At 45.5% G+C, this 16,948-nt stretch overlaps 1 long non-coding RNA gene across 1 annotated transcript in view; it reads left to right on the forward strand.

Moving 5' to 3' along the window:
* LOC310845429 overlaps nucleotides 1–16,948 on the forward strand; it is an 82,625-nt gene that overhangs the window by 44,931 nt on the left and 20,746 nt on the right. Inside the window, exon 2 of the long non-coding RNA XR_014564712.1 lies at nucleotides 619–806. This is a non-coding gene — a long non-coding RNA (uncharacterized lncRNA). The remainder of the gene's footprint in view (nucleotides 1–618; nucleotides 807–16,948) is intronic.

A 16,948-nucleotide genomic window follows, 5' to 3' on the forward strand; every position in this document is an offset into this window, starting at 1 on the left:
GAAGGGGAGAAGGGAGGTCTACACCAGGAACGAGGGACAGGCTCTCCAAGAGTCTCCACTTTCCCGGATTTACAGGGGCGTCCCGGTTTCTGATCTGTTCCTGGAATCACCCACTTTTCCTAGGGACGCCCCTGCTTTTAGCAGAGAAACGCTGGAGATTGTTGGGGGATCAAGATGGCGAAGAAAGGCGGGAAGAGACCAGTGGCGCCTCCTCTTTGCCCCGAGGCTGCTGTGGAGGCAGATTTGGAGTGGGGAAGAAGTGGAAGTGAGGAAGATCCACCTCCCAAGCAGAGGGCGGATTTAGGGCAGCCCAGCCGGGCTGAGCCTGGAGGGGCCAGAGGGGAGCAGAAGGATGAAGGAAGGAAAGGAGCAGCATGGCAGGCGAGAGGGGGCAGCCTTCCTCAGAGGCCAGACATGCTAATGCGTTTATCTCGCCTCCTGGGTGGGTCCCCCCTGCGGGGTGGGGTGGGGGTCATTGTGTGAAGAGGGAGCGAAGAGGGGAGGAGGGGAGAAGCGGGGAGACCAGGGGCGCACAGGGGCGCATGCGCGGGGGCGGTTTGGGCGAGAAACGGCGCGCGGTGCCAACCTGGATTCTATGAGGCGAAGCGAGAGGAAGAGGAGCGGGAAGGACACCCCTCCCCCCCGTTGCCCCAGCAAGACGTTGGTTATAGCGCTGATGCTGAGGGAACGTAATAAGGGAAGCCAATGTTGACAGGGAAGCCCTTCAGAGTTATCTGGTAGCCGCTCCCCAGGCGCCACCACAGGGCGCGGCTACCTTCCCTCAGGCATATACAGTGGTACCTCTAGTTCACAGACAACCGTCCTATAAAGCTTCATTGCAGGCAGTAGAGCACAAAACGGGGGGGGGGGGGAGAGAATTAAGAGCAAGAAAATGAAACAGATAGGTAGCCGTGTTGGTCTGTCATAGTCAAAACAATAAAAAAATTCCTTCCAGTAGCACCTTAAAGACCAACTAAGAAAAAGAAATAAAGTGTTCAAAATATCTCCCCCACAAAGTTTTTAATAGATATAAATGCCCATGTTGCAGGCTAAGGCACTTACCAGTTAATCTTATATGTCTTTAAAGCTTTGGAGAGCAACTTAACCCACTCATGGTAGGAAAATTAATTAAACCTTATATCCCCATCCCAAACTTCTGTTTTTAAAAAAATTCAAGACTCATGAATAGAAACCAAACTTATTAACACAGAAAAGTGTTACTAAATCTACTTATACCAGGATCTACAAATATACTTTGGCATACAAAGAAAATATACCAACTTCCCCCCACATTTATTGCCACCTACTCTAGCCTCAGACACAGAGACTTAAAAAGAAAAGGAAAGGGACAGAAAGCCATTGGTGCATTAAAATGTGTCTCAGGAATATTCAGCCATTAGTAGACCTGACCTTTTATCTCTAGAACCACATGTACAGCACAACTGACTTTTTTCTACAGAAAAAATAAGCCCATGTTTATATGCTTGCACACAGCAAAATGAATGTTTCAGTAAATGGAAAGTTAAAGGAAGACTCCAGACAAGCTACTAAAAGAACAAACTTTATTCAAAGCATTGAAGTTATGCATTAAAAGAGGGAGCTTGGAAAATATGTACAGGATAGCAAGGAAGGAGTTGGGATGCTAATCTGGAACCTGACTTAAAGAGAAAAACTGAGAGTCCAAAGCACTTCCATCAACATTCTGCATTTGTCCAGGATTAGTAGCTGAATAATTCCCCGTTGCAGACCAGGGAGTGTAAGTGCTTGATGCCATGAAGAAGTTCCCAGCTGGTGGTGGAGGCTGCCTCACCATCTCCGCACTGTAATATGGAACTGGGCAGTTGCTCGCCTGGGAAGTCTCATAAAGCCCAGTTCCACAAAAGGCAGCTTGCTGGTAATAAGCAGGGTTCAATCCCAGGGAGCTCGGCTGTTGCGGGGCACACTCTCCTGGCTGCGTGTTGTTGAGAGGTGGCTGCCACAACTCTGCTCCTCTATAGCTTTCAGCGTAATGAAAGTTCTGTGGCTGGTAATATTGTTCCGTGAGAATATTTTGGCTGATTGCTGGGCTGCTGTCCAGGCTGCTTCTTGGGCAGGTTCTCTCACTGTGGCTATAAGGAGCTGCAGCACGGTTCCCGATCCTTTTCCTGGAACCCATCCTCTTTGGTGTTCTGGCTCGTCGGTTTTGAAACCAGATCTGAACAGAAGAAAGGAGAGAACCGAATGCCCATTATTTCCAAACGGGTAGGTCATAATTTCACTTACAGGTACAACAACCAAACAAACATTAGTGTATTACAGTGGGAGAACCTATGTTAACTTGTTTTGTGTTGTGCGAAAGGCATATAGGAATTATGTTCAAAAGCCTTTATATCCACGATACACCCCCCCCCAAAAAAAAACACACCAAGAAAGAGGAAGTTAGCTCTTGAACAAGGCGCCTTTCGCGATAAGCTGAGAGGCACCCGGGAGAACTAAGGCCTTCGACTACGCCAGGATTATTCTGAGCGTTTCAAATTGTTCCAGTATGTGCGGTTTAGGGAAGTCTTGGGAGCCCCCACCATCCCGATTCTTACGTGCACACGATCTTCTTCGACTCCGATGCACCTCGCCAGCGCCTCCCTGGTCTCGTATCCGGGGTACTTGTTCTCATCAAACGCCTTCTTTAAAAGCTCAATTTGGGCAGGAGTGAAAACGGTCCTTTTTCTCCTATCTCCGCCCACTTTGGGGTAGCTTCCTCCTGGGAAAAGACAAAGAGGCAAATCTGAAGGAAGTGCTTGGCTTCAACTGAAGCGACGCTTGCAGATCTTCCTCCCGACATGGAAAGCTCAGGGCTACATCGCCTGCCTTTGCCCGGGAGCAAGTCCCCCAGAATCGGACGCTGCCTGAGGTTCCACTGCGTAAAAAGACCACCAGTAGAGAACGCTTCGGTGGCAATTCTTTCAACCGCCCCGCTGACCACCCACCCGGCAGAGCGCAGAAGGGCAAAGCCTTCGCTTTTTACAGGAAGGCTTTTGTACCTGACATTGAAATCCACGCACTTTGTGACCTTTAAATAAACCTCCGGTTGCTCTGAGCAAGGCTTGCATGAAAGCAAACCAAAGAATTTTAAGTAAGAAGTTTACGCTCTTATTTTTATGCCTGCCATCGTTTTCCGTTGCCGATCCTAACCACGATTATTGGGAAATTTAATCCCGTTCATGTGAAAGGTTTTTATCAATCAGAAAATGTGTGTGTAAATGCTTCATGCAGTAAAATGCAGTAAATGCTTCATGCTTCATGCTTATAAGTAAAGATGTGCAAACCAATCTTGCGAAATGTTTCCAACCGAAGACATTTGAGCCCTTGTGTAATCCCTCCCCGGCTACCATAAATGGGTCTTTCCTACACCCTGATCCTGACGCAGAAACAGAAACAACCTTCCTTTATAAAAACCCTCGTTTATGAAACCCTGAATTTATATCAATCATTTGAGCAATTTTTTAAAGACAAGTGAACTAAAAATCTTCTTAGCAATCCTCTCTTCTTACCTCGGTTGGTAGTTTTCATCTTGCAAAAGCGCTGCCTCGCTCTCTTCTAACAAAGCTGATTTTGCCCTTGCTCCTCAAGGCCCGCTCCAGGTTTCTGGAGTTCGGCGCCTTTATAGCCCCTCCTGGCTGCCAATTGGCCGGCGCGTTTTCCTTGGAGAGAAGCGCTCCAATGGGGAGGCGGCTTTTGGGGAGGAGCGAGTTTCAAGTTCACTTTTCAAGCGCTGCTTGACGAATCTAGATTGGCCGGAGCGCACCCTTCCCTTAGCATCACCCCTTAGCAAAACTTGAAAATAGCCCCATAGGCTTGGAGATTAGGGCGCACAGTTGAAGGGAATTTAGTGGATGGGTTGAGGAGCGAGAGAGCTAGAAAGAACTGTGGTTTATTTTTTTAAAATATTATTATGAAGCTTTCATTTTACAGACAGAGATGCACCAAGACTTAGGCATGTTGAAAGGCTTTGCCCAAGAAGCCAAGACACTCTGAGCAAGTACGCTCTGAAACCCCCTGCCTTCGGAGATGAAGCAGGCGCCTTCACTGCACCCTTTGCGGCGCCTGCTATAAACTTTGTTTCCTTTCCTTTACTTTTACCTGCTATGCCTTTTAATCGGTGGTTTTAGCTTAACTGTAATTGCATTTTGCATGTTTTTCACTTTGGCTTTTATCGATCATGTTCATGCTTTCGTAAGCCGCTTATAGGATTTCGTTAAGGTTAGGCGGTGCAAAAGCTTTAAGGGAAGAATGTGAGTAACACCATGGCAAATAAAGGGGAGGCAAACTCCTCTTGCCAAGAAGTCAGTAGGTCTTTCAAGCCCAAGCGGTTGATGTTAGATGCTCGGAGTATTCAGCCCCGGACAGACGTCGCAACCAAATCCTGAATCTGCACAGTCTCAAGGCACTGTCGCTTGAAACTGCAAGGGGGTTGCATTCTCTTTCTTTCTTCTTCTTTTATTAAAGATTTTCTTGTTTTACAGAAGTATGTGTAATGTCTCTCGTATTTTTTACATGTAACATTTTTACAAATCCGCTTCATTTGTTGAGACATTAGGGGGAGAAAAAAGGGGTGGAGGGTGGGGATATGAGTGGGGGTGGCGTGGGTGGCGATGTTTCTATTATGCTTAATTTATGTAGGGTTTGCTCTCAGCGTTGCTTGTGCTGTTCACTTGTGTACCTTGCATTCTGAGTGAAAGCGAGTTTTCCGTTTCCTAGACTTGCTTCACACGTTGCTGGTGCTTCCTTTCTTGTTCACTTCCACTATTTCCCAGTCCCTGGCAATTTGTTAATCAAGAATGGATCTCTGATGGTACATTCTTTGTTATTTTTGCATAAGATAATTAACACAAGGGACCCTCCCTAAGTGTATCTATAAACCCTAATCATAGGTATGCTGACTCAGAATCGGCAAGGAAACTTTTTTTTCGAGTAAGAACTACATTTTTTACTACTGAAAAAAAGCTTACCGGGAAGGTTGGGGGCGTTACAGAAAGATTTGGAAACCTCAGCAACCATATCAGTACTGTCTCGGGAAAGATTATCCCTGAACAAAAGAGGGCTCACATTGGGGGTGGGAGAGACACGATTAAATGTCTCTAATTTCTGCCATCATCCTCGCTTAGAAGCTGGGTATATTTCTGCAGAAGGCAATTGATTTAAATATGTATTCCTGTAAGGTACTTACAGTAGGGACTACTGTAGCAGAATTTCCTGGAAAACATTTACTTGTATCCTTTGGGATACAATACGTTGCAATTTATCTCAATATATTCTTCATTATAGCTGTGGAACATCTACCTAGAATATAAGGGGGTTCTTATTCGTTCCAGAATATAGAAATGTGTCCAAACTAATTTGCTTCAAAATTCTCTTATTTTGGAAGGGAGATTTAGGATGCTGTGCTAGCCTAACTTACTTGGGACTTGGGACCTACTTCTGAGTAGGCATGGTTAAGGTTGCTCTGTTAATAGCATTCCCAATATTGTGTATTTTGGTGTAGTAGTGAAAAGTTGCAAACTGTACTACATGGGTTACTGTTGTGTGATTTTTATAGAGTTAAAATTATAAGACTTATTTGTCTGCTATATGACTTTCTGTTTGCTTTCTTGCTTGATTTATATTCCACCCCTCATCACAATATCTCAGGAGAGTTAACAAGACTGATAGATAGATAAAACTTTATTCGCATTAGACAATGGCCATAGCAACAGTAAAACATGACAGTATACGCAGAAAAGGAAATTTGATATAAGAGCACAATTTAAAGTCCTGAATTCTGATTGCCCCAGCTATGAACCTAGCAACCTTTGCTGTTATCTGCTCATCTTGATCCGATAGAAAAAAGGACATTGTGGCAGTGGATGAGTAGATGAGTGCCCTGGGATGGTTAGTACGGGTGGGCAGTGGCGTAGCGTGGGTTGTCAGCACCCGGGGCAAGGCAAGTAATTTGGGCCCCCTAACCCGTGGATTTGCGCCCCCTTACCCTAACCCCCAGATGTTGCACCCGGTGCGGCTGGCCCCCCTGCACCCCCCACGCTACGCCACTGCAGGTGGGGTGATCATCTCGTTCCGCAGGTCTTAGTACAAGACAGGAGGACATGTGCCGCTGTTTCGGTGCTACCATCTCCACAGGGGCAAAGACGTTTGGCAGCCGGGATCTTTTGGAATAGACCCTCAAGTACCGCAGATGGCAAAACATCCAGTCTTGCAAGTGTAAAAGCATGTCTGTATTTGGGGATAATATGTTTGTGCAGATATGGGGCCAAAGTATCAAAATGGAGAGGTGCAAAATGAATATACCAAGGGCAGAGTTTCCTTTAGGTTGTTCTGATGCTCCATATCTTTGAGACATTGACCAGTTAGACTGTTTGCTTCAGTAGGGCCCATAGTGGGTAGGTGTTGTGAGGACAGGCTACAAGAGGGAAGTTTTTGATAGACTGTTTTAAGCCAGCCACTTTTATGGGAGTCTTGAAGTACTAGGGATAGTAAACCGGGGGGGATTTGAGTTTAGGCGGAGACAGAAGAGTTCTTTGCCAAGTCCCTACTTCTACTAAAGAGCTGGGCCATTTCCCACTCCCCCACTCCAGGTCCCACGCAACCCCACCCCACATAATTTATCACATGACATGGCACATACACACCATTTGAATAGCAATGCCCATCAACTGGGGGGGGGGGCTCAGATATTTTTGGTGGGGAGGGATCTTGGCCCATAAGAATTGGCTACTATGCCCATTATCATATAATTGCAATAAAAGGTAAAGGTAAAGGTACCCCTGCCCGTACATGCCAGTCTTGACAGACTCTAGGGTTGTGCGCTCATCTCACTCTAGAGGCCGGGAGCCAGCGCTGTCCGCAGACACTTCCGGGTCACGTGGCCAGTGTGACGAAACACCGTTTACCTTCCCGCTAGTAAGCGGTCCCTATTTATCTACTTGCACCCGGGGGTGCTTTCAAACTGCTAGGTTGGCAGGCGCTGGGACCGAGCAACGGGAGCATTGCAATGCCATCAGCTAAACCTTTAAAAAGTTATAGCAAATTAAAACTGGATAAGACCATAGTGTGTATATGACAGTACAGTGGTACCTCGGGTTAAGAACTTAATTCGTTCTGGAGGTCCGTTCTTAACCTGACGTACCACTTTAGCTAATGGGGCCTCCTCCCGCCTGAGGCCAGACAGGGTTCAAATCCCTACATACCCCCACACACCCCACAATCCCTGCACACACAAACCCACCACAATCCCTGCACACCCACACACACGGCACAATCCCTGCACACACACACACCCCACAATGTCTACAGACACACAGACACCACAATCCCTGCACACACAACCACACACACAACCACACACCACAATCCCTGCACACCCCCCCCCCCCACACACACACACCCTACTACCAGCCCCAAAGCTCACTCGGGCGCAAGCCAGTCGCCGCCTCTCAGGCTGGTCTCCCTCGCGGGGGTGTCGGGGGCTGAGAGGGCGGAGGGGGGAGAAGGAGGTGGGCCGCCTCAATGTCCCAGGGGGGAAGGTGGGGTCCTAGGAGAAAACTCTTGCCCCCAGGTCCCTTGTCCCCCCCTCCCAGTGCTCTAATGGCAATCGACCAGGGCAGGGCTTACCTGACCCCCCCATCTTCTATTCAAGTGGGGCCCCTGGGTGGGATATAAATAGAGAAATAAGCTCGTGGAACTGAAACTCGGTTTCAGAACCATATGGGTGGAAAGCAGAGGGAAAGCAAACCCTGAACCGCATAATCAGAATTGGTCCCTTGTCTGGTTGTCAGAAGCTCAGCAAGGATTAGCTTGGTTTAAGATTAGGGACAAGAGGAAATACTGAATGATGAAGTGATAATGTGTAGCATTATAAACAGATTGGAATCTTGTAAGGCATTCCCAATACTCTCCAATAGCATCCTCATTTAACACTTTGAATTCCAGGATTTAACCCAATGTCTGAGTCACATCATCAAGATACTGTGGATTTTGGTTTGGGTGAACTCTTCCTTCGTGGAAGTTGCACGTAAAAGCAGAAAAGGGAGTGCAGTATGTAGCATGGCAGGCAGGCAGGGCTCAGAAAAATCCATCCCCGTAGAATCACATGCACAAAAACACACGTATATATCTATATCCATATATGCTTTATTGTTTTCTGCAAAAAGTACAAAAATACATTGTGCTTACAACACAATACATCAAACATTAAAAACAACAACAAATAAATAGCAAACCAAGAAACCAATAGTAATACAGTAATAAATAATTATAATGATAGCAATAATGAACAGTTTATACTTATACCCATATTAAAATAACCAAGAACCCCAGCTAAACATTTAACCCACATCAACCCGAAAATATCAAAAGCAAAATTGGAACCTTTTGAAACATATACCCAGTTGTTCCAACCCCAGATTTTGACTGTGGCCTTTATTTGAACAAGTGGCCAATTGTTCAGCTTTTATTTTGGATTTCAGTATTGAAGTGCTTTTAGCTTGCTTGGCCAAAGGGAAGAGAATGCTTCAGTAAAAGGAAAGCCAGATGATGATCCCAGACAAAGGCATTAAAATAACAAACTTTGTTGAAAAACTATAAAATATACAAAATTTAAAAGTTGGGGGGGGGATTTATATGGATGGGTAACCCTAGAAGGCGTCGGGAGAAGGAAATGTTTTAAATGTGTTGTAAATTACGGTATACAAATGTGACACTAGATGGTGTGTTGAGCTATGGGAAATTCAATATATTTTTCAAAATGTGTGGTTGTTTTTTTAAAGCAGTTGCAGAGGGTTTTTTATGTGTAGATTCCACCCAGGGCAGCCCATAACGCTGCAGTCTTTCCTCATCCACACCAGATGACACACCACCTAGTACCTTTCCTTTCGCTAAGATTTAGCAGTCTCTCCTGCGTAATGATGCTCTCTGTTCTCCACCACTCAACTCTTTCCCTCATTCAGAGAGACGGATGTGGGGAAATAAATCCCGCACCTTCCACTCCCAGAGAGGCGTGCCTGGCATCACTTTGATGTGTTTGTATGTGTCAGGTGAAGACATTTAGATCTACTTGCAGCTAGTTATCCTTATTGTAGGTTTTATCCTCCAACCTTAGCTTTTTGATCTCATTTGGGTGTTATTTTAATCTTGCCTTTTATCTATTGTATTACATTTATCTCTCTCTCCAGAGCTGTTGTAGCATCAAGAGTCCGGTATTTTGCCTATGTCAAACAGAGAGCAGCTTGGAATCAGGGAAAGATCTCCTACGAAACAAATGAATCTTAAGATTCTGGGTGCTTAATCTCAGATGGATTTAGTCCACATTTGTAAACATTTTTATTCACACCAGTGTCTTTGACACGTGAGACAACCCAGAACAGAAATTCTAATCAAAGTCTGATTTTTTAAATGTGGTGATCTGTTGAAGAAGACAACAGTGGTTACCCAGAACTCATTGCTAGTTGTGAAGGGGCCCCCAGAACAGCTCAAGCTACAGGGCCCCTAAAATGTAGGTCTGTCACTGTTTGGGACTGATGTTGGGAGAACTGTAATAATCATCTGTTGTTGGGTTTGAAAACAGCAAACGAGGGGAGGGGAGTAGAGTAGAGATTCAGAACTATTTGTGGCGCTGGGGAAGAGGTGTAAATACCATGCTATTTTACCCATCCACGTTGCCCACACAGAACTAATATTTGCCCAGTAAGAGGATTGGAAGTCACAGGCACCATGCAGCAAGAGATTTGCTTCCCTCCCTTTAACTAGAACCTAGAATCCAGCAATAAGGAGCTTAGTACAAAAGCCATACACTTAGAATACAAGAATTATGAGCCCAGGAACTTGTTTTGAGAATCAGAATTAATGGGAGCTCACAGGCTTTCCACACATAAACCCGTTCCTGGTTAACTCAAGTATTCTTCATCTCAGCAGTATAATGTAGTAGGGGAGGGGTCTATTTTGCGGTTACTGTGTTTATAAGCACCGGGAGGTGAGGTCAGCAATCCTTTCTGATCTACTGCAAAACACGCAGCGTTCTTCCCACCTTCTTCCCACCACTGCCATGCAAAGGAAACAGCAATTTAGAAAGCAATTAGGACCGGAGGGGGGTGGGACCGGGACAGGGATTAGTTGCGCCCCCCATCCCACCCTATGCATACAAGCATGTGATGCGTTATCACAGATCTCCAGTTCAGATAATTCAGAAAAGGGCCGGCAGAGTGATCAAGTGGATGGAACAATGAGGAAAGGCTGGAGCATTGGGGACTTTTTGGTTTAGAGAAAAGATGAATAAGAGGTGGCATGACAGAAATTTATAAAATTTTGCATTGCATGGAGAAAGTGGATAGAGAAAAATTTCTCTCCCACTAAACTACACTTTTAAAAGCTACAATCCTAAAGGCATTAAACTTTTCCCCCTTGCTGTTTGCCTTTGCTGTTTTATTACATTTTTAAAGGATGCTTATTGTTTTGATATATTGATGTAAACCACTTTGTGAGGTTCCTTTCAAAAGCAGTACATAAGTAAATGAAATGGTAGGGATTAAGAGGGACGTATTTCTGACTCAATGGATCTGTCTTGATTTATAATAATTAAAAATCATGATCAACCAAAAATAAAAGAGAACAAAAAACTTCCAAGCAGAGGCGGATTTAGGGCAGCCCACCCGGTCGTGGAGGGGCCAGAGGGGAGCAGAAGGATGGAGGAATGAAAGGAGCAGCATGGAAGGCGAGAGGGGGCAGCCTTCCTCAGAGGCCAGACATGCTAATGCGCTTATCTCGCCTCCTGGGTGGGTCCCCCCTGCGGGGTGGGGCGGGGGGTCATTGTGTTAAGAGGGAGTGAAGAGGAGACCGAGGAGACGCGGGGGGAGACCAGAGGAGACCAGGGGCGCGAGCGCGGGGGCGGTTTGGGCGGGAAATGGCGCGCGGTGCCAACCTGGATTCTATGAGGCGAAGCGAGAGGGAGTGGGGGATGGGCGGCCGTTGGGACCAGAAAGAGGAGCGGGAAGGACACCCCTCCCCCCTTGCCCCGGCAAGACGTTGGTTATGGCGCTGATTCTGAGGGAACGTAATAAGGGAAGACAATGGCGAGAGGGAAGCCCTTCAGAGTTATCTGGAAGCCGCTCCCCAGGCGCCACCACAGGACACGGCTACCTTCCCTCAGGCATATACAGTGGTACCTCAAGTTCACAGACAACCCTCCCATAAAGCTTATTGAAGGCAATAGAGCACAAAACGGGGGGGGGGGGATTAAGAGCAAGAAAAAGAAACAGATAGGTAGCCGTGTTGGTCTGCCATAGTCAAAACAAAATAAAAAAATTCCTTCCAGTAGCACCTTAAAGACCAACTAAGAAAAAGAAATAAAGTGTTCAAAATATCCCCCACACAAAGTTTTTAATAGATATAAATGCCCATGTTGCAGGCTAAGGCACATACCAGTTAATCTTATATGTCTTTAAAGCTTTGGAAAACAACTTAACACACTCATGGTAGGAAAATCAATTAAACCTTATATCCCCATCTCAAACTTATGTTTTTTTAAAAAATGGAAGACTCATGAACGGAAACCAAACTTATTAACACAGAAAAGTGTTACTAAATCTACTTATACCAGGATCTACAAATATACTTTTGCATACAAGGAAAATGCAGCAACTTCCCACCAAATTTATTGCCACATACTCTAGCCTCAGATACAGAGACTTAAAAAGAAAAGGAAAGGGACAGAAAGCCATTGGTGCATTAAAATGTGTCTCAGGAATATTCAGCCATTAGTAGACCTGACCTTTTATCTCTAGAACCACATGTACAGCACAACTGACTTGTTTCTATGGAAAAATTAAGCTTGCACACAGGAAAGTGAATGTTTCAGTAAATGGAAAGTTAAAGGAAGACTCCAGACAAGCTACTAAAAGAAAAAACTTTATTCAAAACATTGAAGTCATACATTAAAAGGCATTACAAGAGGGAGCTTGGAAAATATGTACAGGATAGCAAGGAAGGAGTTGGGATGCTAATCTGGAACCTGACTTAAAGAGAAAAACTGAGAGTCCGAAACACTTCCATCAACATTCTGCATTTGTCCAGGATTTGTAGCTGAATAATTAATTCCCCGTTGCAGACCAGGGAGTGTAAGTGCTTGATGCCATGAAGAAGTTATCAGATGGTGGTGGAGGCTGCCTCACCATCTCTGCACCATAATATGGAACTGGGCAGTTGCTCGCCTGGGAAGTCTCAGAAAGCCCAGTTCCACTAAAAGCAGCTTGCTGATAAGCAGGGTTCAATTCCGGGGAGCTCTGCTGTTGCGGGGCACACTCTCCCGGTTGCGTGTTGTTGAGAGGCGGCTGCCACAACCCTGCTCCTCCATAGCTTTCAGCATAATGCAAGTTCTGTGGCTGGTAATTTTGTTGCGTGTGAATATTTTGAATATTTTGGCTGCTTGCTGGGCTGCTTTCTGGGCTGCTGTCCAGGCTGCTTCTTGGACAGGTTCTCTCACTGTAGGTATAAGGAGCTGCAGCCTGGTTCCCGATCCTTATCCTGGAACCGATCCTCTTTGGTGTTCTGGCTCGTCGGTTTTGAAACCAGATCTGAACAGAAGAAAGGAGAGAACCAAATGCCCATTATTTCCAAACGGGAAGGTCATAATTTCACTTTCAGGTACAACAACCAAACAAAGATTAGTGTATTACAGTGGGAGAACCTACTTTAACTTGTTTTGTGTTGTGCGAAGGGCATATAGGCATTATGTTCAAAAGCCTTTACACCCACGATACACCCCCCCCAAAAAAAGAACCAAGAAAGAGGAAGGTAGCTCTTGAACAAGGCGCCTTTCGCGATAAGCTGAGAGGCACCCGGGTGAACTAAGGCCTCCGACTACGCAAGGATTATTATGAGTGTTTCAAATTCTTCCAGTATGGGCGGTTTAGGGAAGTCTTGGGAGCCCCCACCATCCCGATTCTTACGTGCACACGATCTTCTTCGACTCCGATGCACTTTGCCAGCGCCTCCCTAGTCTCGTATCCGGGGTACCGGTTCTCTTCAAAGGACTTCTTTAGGAGCTCGATTTGGGCAGGGGTGAAAACGGTCCTTTTTCTCCTATCTCCTCCGACTTTGGGGTAGCTTCCTCCTGGGAAAAGACAAAGAGGCAAATCTGACGGAAGCGCTCGGGTTAAACTGAAGCGACGCTTGCAGATCTTCCTCCCGACATGGAAAGCTCGGGGCTGCATCGCCTGCCTTTGCCCGGGAGCAAGTCCCCCAGAATCGGGCGCTGCCTGAGGTTCCACTGCGTAAAAAGACCACCAGTATAGAAAGCTTCGGTGGCCATTCTTTCAACCGCCTCGCTGACCCGGCAGAGCGCAGAAGGGCAAAGCCTTCCCTTTTTACCGGAAGGCTTTTGTACCTGACATTCAAATCCACGCACTTTGTGGCCTTTAAATAAACCTCCGGTTGCTCGGAGCAAGGCTTGCAAGAAAACAAACCAAAGAATTTTAAGTAAGAAGTCTACGCTCTTATTTCTATGCCTGCCATCGTTTTCCGCAGCCGATCCTAACCACGATTATTCGGAAATTTAATCCCGTTTATGTGAAAGGTTTTTATCAATCAGAAAATGTGTGTGTAAATGCTTCACGCAGTAAAATGCAGTAAATGCTTCATGCTTCATGCTTACAAGTAAAGATGTGCAAACCAATCTTGCGAAATGTTTCCATCCGAAGACATTTGAGCCCCTGTGTAATTCCTCCCCGGCTACCACAAATGGGTCTTTGAAAGCCTTCCCTACACCCCGTCCTGACCCAGAAACACCCTTCATTTTTAAAACCGTCGCTTATGAAACCCTGAATTTATATCAATCATTTGAGCAATTTTTTATAGACAAGTGAACTAAAAATCTTCATAGCAATCCTCTCTTCTTACCTCGGCTGGTGGTTTTCATCTTGCAAAAGGGCTGCCTCGCTCTCTTCCAACAAAGCTGGTTTTGGTTTCCAAAATTGCCCTTGCTCCTCCAGGCCCGCTCCAGGTTTCTGGAGTTCGGCGCCTTTATAGCCCCTCCGGGCTGCCAATTGGCCGGCGCGTTTTCCTTGGAGAGAAGCGCTCCAATGGGGAGGCGGCTTTTGGGGAGGAGCGAGTTTCAAGTTCACTTTTCAAGCGCTGCTTGACGAATCTAGATGGGCTGGAGCGCACCCTTCCTTTGGCATCACCCCTTAGCAAAACTGGAAAATAGCCCCCTAGGCCTGGAGATTAGTGCGCACAGTTGAAGGAAATTGAGAGGATGGGTTGAGGAGCGAGAGAGCTAGACAGAACTGTGGTTTATTTTTTAAAAATATTATTATGAAGCTTTCATTTTACAGACAGAGATGCGCCAAGACTTAGGCATGTTGAAAGGCTTTGCCCAAGAAGCCTAGATGCAACAAGTACACTCTGAAACCCCCTGCCTTTTGAGATGAAGCAGGCGCCTTCACTGCACCCTTTTCGGCGCCTGCTATAAACTTTGTTTCCTTTACTTTACCTTTACCTGCAGAAAGTTACTATGCCTTTTAATCGGTGGTTTTAGCTTCACTGTAATTGCATTTTGCATGTTTTTCACTTTGACTTTTATCGATCATGTTCATGCTTTCGTAAGCCGCTTAGAGGTTTTCGTTAAGGTTAGGCGGTGGAAAAGCTATAAGGGAAGAATGTGAGTAACACCATGGCAAATAAAGGGGAGGCAAACTCCTCTTGCCAAGAAGTCAGTAGGTCTTTCAAGCCCAAGCGGTTGATGTTAGATGCTCAGAGTATTCAGCCCCGGACAGACGTCGCAACCAAATCCTGAATCTACACAGTCTCAAGGCACTGTCGCTTGTAACTGCAAGGGGGTTGCATTCTGAGGGAAAGCGAGCTTTCCGTTTCCTAGGCTTGCTTCACACGTTGCTGGTGCTTCCTTTCTTGTTCAGTTCCACTATTTCTCTTTCTGTCTTTCTATCCCCACAACTTTCACGTGGCATTTTCCTCTGCCTTTCAGGGACTTGCGGCATCCAAATAGCCTGCCGCTCCGCCCTGCACCCGGGGCAAGATAGTGGCCTCCGATCCTCAAAGAGACTGAAAACGTCCTGCAACCTTCCAGCTCATACAATGAATGTTCCCAGTCCCTGGCAGTTTGTTAATCAAGAATGTACTCTGATGGTACATTCTTTGTTATTTTTGCATAAGATAATTAACACAAGGGACCCTCCCTAGGTGTATCTATAAACCCTAATCATAGGTATGCTGACTCAGAATCGGCGAGGAAACTTTTTTCCGAGTGGTGAGCTGTGGGAAATTCAATATATTTTTCAAACTTTTTTTCGAGTAAGAACTACATTTTTTACGGCTGAAAAAAAAAAGCTTCCGTGAAGGTTGGGGGCGTTACAGAAAGATGTGGAAACCTCAGCAAACATATCAGTACTGTCTCAGGAAAGATTATCCCTGAAGAAAAGAGGGCTCACATTGGGGGTGGGAGAGACACAATTAAATGTCTCTAATTTCTGCCATCATCATCGCTTAGAAGCTTGGTGTATTTCTGCAGACGGCAATTGATATAAACTTGTATTCCTGTAAGGTACTTACAGTAGGGACTAGCAGAATTTCCTGGAAAACATTTACTTGTATCCTTTGGGATACAATACGTTGCAATCTATCTCAATATATTATTCATCATAGCGGTGGAACATCTACCTAGAATATAAGGGGGTGTCTTATTCGTTCCAGAATATAGAAATGTGTCCCAACTAATTTGCTTCAAAATTCTGTTATTTTGGAAGGGAGATTTAGGATGCTGTGCAAAGTTCTTAACCCGAGGTACTATTTCTGGATTAGCAGAGTCTAGAACCTGAAGTGTCTGTAACCCGAGGTACCCCTGTATTTCTAAGCATTCTTTTCAGGTGATCATAGTATAACATCCAAATCTAGGGATTGCGGCATGCTTTAGCTGTGAAGTAGACTTCCAAATCTAGGGATTGCGGCATGCTTTAGCTGTGAAGTAGACTTTTGGATTCATCAACGTTGGAATCCAAGTATGTCTGTTTATGATGGTATGTGAAGTGGATTCCAAACCATTTATACTTGATAGTAAATATTTCCAGACACTTTGGCCTCGGCTAGGGACATTAATATTCCATTTTTGAGAATCGTACTTCTATCTCACTTGACAGTCCTGTCCCACAATAAATGAATAAAAAGCTCACAATCAAGCTGATTTCCAAGTCACGTCATCCTCGGTATTAGCTTCGTATCTCAAAATGGGACAAAGATATGGTCTTCCCAAGAGGGTTACCAAACCGGGGACTGGGGGTGCAATGGTGCTCTTGAGGACTTCCACTGGCCCCCCAAAAACATCTGAGACACACATCTCCCCTGCTCACTGCCCTCTTCCTCAGCAACTGGGAAACTTTTTCGGAGAAAGTAGACCGTCCTTCACGAAAGCATAGGCCACAATAAATTTGGGAGCCTTTGGCGTGTCAAAACGCAGTTTGCGCTGTTAATTCAACACGTATTTCCGAGCAGAAACGTGACCTCCTGCTCCGTGTGTTTCAGTAGCCATGCAGTTTAACTGTTCATTAAAACAACCACCAGCACAGGGCTAATGTCACATTGGCATTGCTGCTGTTCATATTAGGAAGTTACTTTGTGGTACATTGTGCTTGGAAAGTTGCCACGTTACAATTGACGCGGGGAAACATTGTGATCTTTGAACCTTGGAGGAGAAAGGGACATAATGTATAAACGAACTAGTAATAGGTTGAAACGCAGCTATGTATTTTATATCTAAACTTTGTTTGCTGGTTTTCCTTTCCTCGTCCTCCTACAAATAAAAGCAGTTCAGTGTTCCGGGTTGCTATGTTCTCATGGTTTTTATTTACTGAATTTGTACTCGGAGCCCAGATCGGCAGTGCACACTTTGTGTGTGTGTGGAAGGATTGTGGGCAGGGTG

Source organism: Podarcis gaigeae, assembly GCF_964106915.1.
Source record: "Podarcis gaigeae genome assembly, chromosome: 5".
NCBI lineage: Eukaryota > Metazoa > Chordata > Lepidosauria > Squamata > Lacertidae > Podarcis > Podarcis gaigeae.